Consider the following 8,188-nt stretch of genomic DNA (forward strand, 5'->3'; position numbering starts at 1 on the left):
TTCAGGTGTTTTGGACCATGACTCCCATCATGCTTTGTTCTTCTACCTCTTGACCTGACTCGGCCTTCCCCAGTTTGGTGCCCTCCCATCAGCCCCAGCATCCTATGGCCATGTTGGCTGGGATTAATGGGAGTCATAGTCGAAAACATCTGGAGGGCACCAGGTTGACAAAAGCTGCTCTACAGGTACATTGGGCTTGGTTGCTATGGGAGGGTGAGAACTAAGGAACAAAGGCTTAATGGAAGAGAGGGATTTGAAAAAAGGGGTGCTGGAAAGAAGTTTCTACCATAAGGGGCAGTGGAGACTTTGAGCCTACAGAAATTGAACCTCCAGGGCAGGGCCACTTCTTTGCTAGTCCTACTCAGAGTAGACCCAAGGAAATTAATGAACCCTAGTCATGTCTGTTAACTTCAGTGGGTCTACTGTGAGTAGAACTAGTACTGGATACAGCCTGGAATCTGTTCCCACCCCTGCTGGCCAACTTTGACTAGCAGGTGGGTCGTCCTGCCCACCCATTGCCTGACATCATGACCTAAAACCCCCAGGCTGCCGCTTTGTGTCCTTTGCAGCATGTTGAGTGGATCCCCTTCACAGTCAGGGACAACCCCATCTGCTCGCAGAACAGAGAGCGTGCATGACTTTGTCCCATAGGTATCCTGGAAACAATCCTCGTCTGCTTTCATTTTGGGGTGCCCAGCTTTTTGTTGCTGCTGAATTGGTTTGACCTGGAGCAAGGGGGAATCCTGGCCAACATCCGCCTTGCTCAGCTGCCCTCAACCACCGTCCTAATATGGTGCCTTTGACAGGATGTTTTCTCTCTCTTACTTGCACAGGCAGATCTCTGTCTATATCCCATGACCCTTTCTACCAGTGGAGGAGAGAAGCTCTGTTCAGCCAGCCACTCTGTGGGAATGTTGGAGCCCTTCCCTGAGCACAGGGCCTGGCACTTGCTTTCCACGGCTGCCTGCAAACTCCTTGGCAGGTCTGCAGGGTTGGATCCTTGATGTGGTTTTGGCAGAGCCAGCAGGTAGATCTTAGAGCGCTCTCCTGGCTTGTTAAACAAACTTTCACATGGCTGTATGGCGTACTAGTCACGTTTCTATCTTGCCCCGTGCGCAGGGTTGCCTCGCCTGGTGCAATGGATGCATCACCCCGGGAGGAGGGCAGGCTCTTCTGTTGCAACTGATCCATGCTGGTTGGCGCCTGCGGGTTTTGCTGGGATCTGCTGTTGGTTAGCCATCAGGGTGGAGGTCGATGTATCTCTCTGAACACAAGGTGCAGGCAGGCGTGTGAATTAGATGTAGCCTTTCCTCTTTCTCTCCTGCCTGTTCCAGGAGGAGGGAAGACTGCAAGGACCACCCATCTCTTCTCTGCCGTCTATATGTGTGGAGGGGGGTGACATTGTTGAGCAACTACACATTGTCTTTGTCCGTTTCCTCTTTCCGAGTTGTTTCTGCATAGGAACACAGGAAGCTGCATTATATAGCGAGCCAGACCATTGGTCTATCTAGCTCAGTATTGTTCAGAATGGCACCTGGGACTGTTTGTGTGCAAAGCATGTGCTCTGCCACTGAGCTATGGCCCTTTCCCTAAAAATAAAGTAAGATTCTAGTTCTCATTGTTCTGAATAAAGGGCCAAATTAAATGACACAAGAAGCTGTCTTATACAGAGTCGGATCATTGACTCCCATCTGCAGCAGCTGCAGTGTGTGTGTGGTGGTGGTGGTGGGGCTATTGGCAGCATGGTGCTGAGCGCCTGCTGAAGTCTGGCCCTGCACAAACAAGTTCTTTTGGGGGGGGGGTCAGTTAAAGGCATGAGGGGCAGGAAGGGAGAAAGGGTGGGTGTTAATGTGTTCTATAGTGAAACAGGAAAAGCCAGGTGACAAAATGCTTTCCCCCTGGAAATTAGGAAGGGGCTTTGACTGAACATCAAATGGTTTGGGCCAAACCTTGCTGGGAACATTTTGTCATACGTAGTGCAGTGTCTATTCTGGGAACAGGACGGTCCTTTTCTCCCAAGTCCATTCTGAAGAGAGTGCAGAATAGGCACTCGCTTGCTAGACCCACCAAACACGTGGTGTATTACTGGATGTTTTTTTTTTCTGAATGGTGCCTTCATAGGCACTCTATTGACTAGAACTGCCTTGGGGAACTCTGAAGTTTTTCCGCCCCCACCGCTGACCATGAGATGGCTGCTTTTGGAACAAAAACCCAAGCGAGGGTTGTGTTTTTACAACTGTAGGAAGGGGTACCCTTGATGTTGTAGTGGCTGCAAGATAAATTGGCCCAGACCTTGAGGCGCCTCTTTCGAAAGGCCTGGTGGTGAAGGCCTTTGGTGGCAAACTATGCCCCCCGTTTACTTTTAATAGCCTCTATTAACAATTTTAAGAACAGTCCCAGTTTGTAAACTTGCCTGTTGTTGTCTTAATCCAGGGATTTAAAGAAAAGCAAGCTCTGCGAGCCAAGCAGTTAAAACAGGGGGAAAAACACAGATTCACAGCAGGACCGAATATAACAAGTTGTAAAACAGTTTCGCCTGCTGGGTCAATATTTGCAGTGACAAAGTGCTTCGCCCATTTATATTTCAGCTGGTATGATGAGCGCAGGACTGTGTGTCTGCGCACGTACTGAAGGGCTTACAGCAGATGTGCATTGCCAGCTGTGTAGGTTGTTCCCAATTGGGGAATAATTGGCAGTGCTATCCATGTACAAATGTCAGCAGAGTTGCTTATTCTCCAGTCGTGTCCCCTTTGCTCTTACAAACGCTGTCTCGAGTCATCCCTGATTTCTTTGCCTCCAGAAACTTCTCCTTTTCCATCAGATGCCTGTTTGGAATCATCTCTCCAAACCCAAGGAAATGTTGTTGTTGTTGTGTCCCTGTCCCGTTCCCCCCCCCTCCCTGTGCCTTAAAACAGTGCCATCTGCACTGATGCAAATGCCTCAAAGGAATCACAAGCTCTTTCCAGCTCAGATCACATTTGAGGAACGCACGGCGCCATCAGGAGGATTTTAGACACAGGTCTTGCTTCAGGTGTTGTTGGATTCAGACCCTCAGCAGCCAGCATGGCCTGTGATGAGGACGAGTTGGGATGTAACAGGATCTGGAGGGCCTCACAGGTTCCACATCCCTGCTCTACTACTTTTGGCCCAGCCAGCAGTGCGGCAGATGCAGCCCTTCTGAGATTACACAACAAACTCATCATGATAAATAATAGCAATTGGGCATGCATTGCAGCAATCACTGCAGATCTCTATGTGTTGCCTCTCAGCTAGATCAACTATTTTCTGGACACGTATGTGGGCAAATGATTTTGAGTGCTCCAATATCTTCCTTCCGAGTGGCTTAAAACGTGTTTCCCTTGAGGTTCCACTGTATGTAACAGAACTTGTGCACCATTCTCTTGAAATTGAAGCGTCTGGTGTTTTCAGGGTTACTAAATGCTTAGCTTCGGAGCATACAGAACAATTCCTCAATGTTCTTCTCCAGCGAGATCCTAGGAGCTGAACCTCAGTGACTGATTTACCTCATTTCACTCTGGCGCCAGTCGGGGAATCCAGGAGCAGATTCCTTCTCGGTGACTAAAGAGCTGCCTTTTCCTGCTGATTCGTAACCTCTAGGGTGCAGGAGACAGGGACCTTTCCACAGAAATTGTAATGGGTTGAGGATCCCCCACAACCCTAGACCACTACGCCACTGGGTCCAATCCAAATGTAGTAGGTCTGTGCTGTCTAGTTCTGGATACTCTCATGCGTTAACAGAATATTCAGACAGCAGTGTCGGTAAGGGGTAGGAAAAGTCTGGTAAGAACACAAGAGCCTGTTGGGTCAGATCAAAGCTCCATCTTGTTCAGCATCCTTTTCCTAACAGTAGCCATTTAAAAATGCTTTTTTAAAAATTGAAGGTTTTTTTGATACAGCAAGATAAAAAGAAATGGGGGCGGGGGGGTAGAGAGAAAAAAGAGAAAAGAAAGAGGGCTTCTGATTCTCTGTCAGTTACATAAAAAGAACCGTTCAAAATATTTGTTCCACAACAACATCCAACTGTTCCACTTTCCATAAACCAGTATTTTTCCAACCAACAGTAGCCAATCAGATGCCTCCAGGAGGCCCACAAGCAGGGCACAAAGGCAGCTGCTACTGTTCCCCGGCAACTGGCACTCAGGGACAAGTTGCCTCTGAATCTTGAACAATGGAACCAATGCTATCTATTAGTGTATTCTGAAGTAGGCTCAGCACCATCTTGCTGTATCAGGTCAAGGCTCCCTCTTAATCCAGTGTTCCAATGACTGGCTGCTTGGGGCTGGTGGGAGTTGTAGGGGGAGAGAATCAGACTGGAGAAACCTGGCTTAGAAGATCCAGTTGGCACCCACACAGAGAATGGATGTCGGGGAAATGAGACTTTTGGGAGGTGATGTTGGACCAGAACACGTGAAGGGAGGTGGATATTGAGGGAAACTGGGAAACGTTACTGGAAACGGCCACTGCATAAGTGGGGAGTAGGACACAATGTGATTTGAGCCAAGGGAAATCTGGATCCAAATGCACAGCACAGCCACGTGAGGCTCATTCATTACTTGGTGTTGCCTAGGGTGGGAGTCGCTTTCTCTTTGCCAGGATTTACTCCATGGGCTCGCTGGATGGAACTCCCTGTTGGCATCTCGTGAATGAGGCTGAGGTATAAAGATGATTACTGCAAATAGCCCATCTGGCTTTAGGTAGGGTAGAAAGCAGGGGTGGCCCGACCATGAGGTACACCGAGGGAGCAGCCTCAGGTAGTAAAATCCAAGGGTGTGCCCCCGCTGCTGGAGAAGTGAGGAGAAGCAGCTGCATTGTCTTCTGGGTTCTGGTGAGATCTTGCGAGAGCCATGTGAAATTGTGACCTTCCTGAGACCCTGGCGAGTGAGCCTTCAGCAGGTGGGGCACAGGCAGGTTGGGAGCCTCAGCTGGCAAAATGGGACGGGTGCCACTAAAAAGCAACAGCCACGATTCCTGGAGGAATGTTTTGAGGCGTATATGGAAAAACATTGCTCTCTAAAAAGAGTATGTTGATATGCATGGATTAAGTATGTGAAGTATAAGCGAGAACAATAATTAGAAATGGTTAAAAGAGATGTATTATCCAAAGAACGCAATGATAGTATTTAAATTTGAGCTAAAGGAAGTCGAGCCGTGGTGGAGGGAAGTCACGGGGGTATGTAGGGTTTATGTTTGCAGGGCGGGGGGTACAAGTATTTTCTTTAGTTTAATTTTGTATTAGCATTTGTTTATTTTAATTTTCTGTGTCATTTATAAATAAAATCAATCAATCAATAGCCACGATTCCTTTCTCAGTACCCTATACAGAATTCACAGTGTGCAATAACTGTAGCAGTCTCCCCCCCCCCCCCCCCCGTCTTTAGGGCCCAGATTCAGTTTGTGAAGTTGGACGACGCCTTTTACCCCACTCAGTGTTTACCATCTAGAACCACTTTGTTGCCAGGTGGGAGCGGCAGCTCTGGCAATTCACGTGGCCTTTGCACCAACCTGGATGAGAGAAGGCACCTCGATCTGCCTTCCCATCCAAGCCAAGTAACGTTCCCCCTGCTTTCTGGCTCTCGTTTTTGGGCACGTGAGCAGTTGCTTCAGTCTTGCCCCCGGCACTAATGTGCAGAGTAAGAACGTTTCAACTCCTGGATAAACATGTAGGATGTTAACAAAGATGGATCAAAGATGGCAGATTGAAGACGGAAAACAGGAACGTAGGAAGCTGTCTTACACCAAGCCAGACCATTGGTCCATCTAATTCAGTACTGTTGACACTGACTGACAGCAGCTCTCCAGGGTTTCCAACAAAGGTGCTTCCCATCCCTACCATTAGATGACGTTGGGGATAGAAACTGGAACCTTCTGCATGCAAAACAAGTGCTCCACTACTGAGCTATGGCCCTTGTCAGGATACGGAAGGATGGAGCCCCAGCTAGCAGCTGAAGGGGCTGCCAGCTTCCAAATTTTGGAGTTCAATAAAAAAAACAATCAAGCAGCCTCCCCCCTAGTTACAAAATGAGTCTTTTTCTCTCTCCAGACCTTACGAGATGAGCTGTTCACTCTTCCTGGAAGCATTGGGGGAAGCCAACTCTTTGCTGGCTCCACTACGAGGCAGTGTTCATTGCAGACCTTCATGCTATGATTTAGCAGTGCCCTGTTGACAGGTTGAATGCCAGGCCGTGTTCTTTTCCCCAGCGAGGCTCCCAATGAAAACTGCTTGGAGGAAATCTTCAGACTTCATAGCTGGAATTTGCTAGGAGATGCAATTGTTGTGTAGTGAGAGCCAGCGTGGTGCAGCAGTTAGAGCGTCAGACTACGACCTGAGAGAGACCAGGGTTCAAATCCCCAATTAGCCATGATGTAGTTTACTGGGTGACCTTGGGTCAGTCTCTCTGAGTTTAACCTACCTCACAGGGTTGTCGCGAGGATAAAATGGGGAGTGGGGAGAACTATGTATGCCACCTTGAGCTTCTTGGAGGAAAGGTGGGGTATATAAGTGAATAAATGAAGAATTTCTGACTGCTATTGTTTCTGAACATCACATTTCTGGTGTCTCTGAATGCTGTCTGGAGTCATTCTGTTTCCTGGTGGGCATGTAGTTAATCTGTCCCCGGCCTGATGTTGGAAGAGCTCTCTCACTCAGCATACACATCCTCTGTGATGGAACTGTGATGTAAGAGTACCGTAAATTTTTCTGCCTATAAGACGCCCCCATGTATAAAACGCCCCCTATTTTGGGGGACTCTGATTTCTAAAAATGGGGGGAGATAGCCCCCATGTATAAGACGCCTCCAAATTCTGGACATTATTTTTTAGGGGGGGAAACCTAGTCTTATACACGGAAAAATACAGTAAATAAAAGCATTGCAAGTATTTGCTTATCCCGCCTAAGCTGTTGTTGTTGCCCCATCTGTGTCAAGAGGCAATGGAGTGCGCCTTTGGGGGTGAAGTCAAACCACTGCGTTAGCAGCACCAAAGTGACCTCCTCAAGGTGCAAGCCAGGACAGTGTGTATGGAAGTCCTGAGCTGCCCAGAAGACAAGACACCCCTTCCCTCAGTCCTGGCACTGGTCAGCTAATTAACATGGGGGAAATTATTAAGGCGAATGTTGAAGTCACACGTATTCGCACGGAACCGCCTGATGAATCTACGTTCAGTTTGCATTTTTTTCCATACGTGGCCTACTGTAAGAGAAGCAGGGCACAGGAGTGAGATGGGCAAATCTTCCACCTCCTGCAGCAAGAGCCAACACAGAGGTGTTGTCTGGATCTCTCTTCAGGAGTGTGTGAAATTTTTTGCATATACGAGTGCTTGTGGTCAGGAAAGGTGTGTCGTGGGCGAGGAGGTGGTGGTGGAAGGACCTGGTGCTAAACTCCTAGGAGGGATGCTTTTCGTCGATGCAGCAAAGTTCTGCGTTGGTTTTCTCGTATCATCATCGCAGCTGTGCCTGGGAGTGATCCTTTTGAGGTGCAAGCGGCCAATGGCTGGGAAACCAGGTTTTGCTCCAGCTCATTAAGCTCTCTTTGCGGAAGGCGCCATGGAGACAGCCTTGAAGTGAGGCTTCAACACCCAGTTGCTATAATGACATCTGCCCTTGACTGAACTGAGAAAGAGGGAGGGAGGGACTAATCGCCTGTGAACTGATGTAGATCAGGCTGAAATACTGGGCCGAGGTCATTCTTGCTGTCTGCCTTTCTGCTCCCCTCTGCTCCTTTTCCCTCAAATTATAAACCGATTGTGTTCTGTTTCCTCAGTAAAGTCTGACCAGGATTTTCTCTCTCTCTCTGGACTCCCATTTGCATTATTTAACTGACTTTGTTGACAACCCCAACTACTGACATCTTATGGGTCTGCCATCCCCGGCTTCTGAGGTTTCAGCAACAATGGCTCACATGCTTTCAAGCCTACTTACACAGCCGTGTTGCCCAGACCAGAATCTTTGGGTTGAAAAAGTTTTCTTTTTAAGTTGAAGGAAGCTGAATTCTGTGTACAACACCCCTTTCTGTGAACTTTCTGCACTACCATGGAATTGCAGTTACACAAGCTGGGCTGCTCATTAACTTGACCCCTAAGTATTTTCCCCCAATAGCGGCCAAGGCCTGTCCTTCATGCTGCTGCTGAAATTGTGTTGCCTCCACTTTCTGTGGGCATGATTCTGACAGCA

Source organism: Lacerta agilis, chromosome 8 (genome assembly GCF_009819535.1).
Source record: "Lacerta agilis isolate rLacAgi1 chromosome 8, rLacAgi1.pri, whole genome shotgun sequence".
In the NCBI taxonomy this organism is placed as follows: domain Eukaryota; kingdom Metazoa; phylum Chordata; class Lepidosauria; order Squamata; family Lacertidae; genus Lacerta; species Lacerta agilis.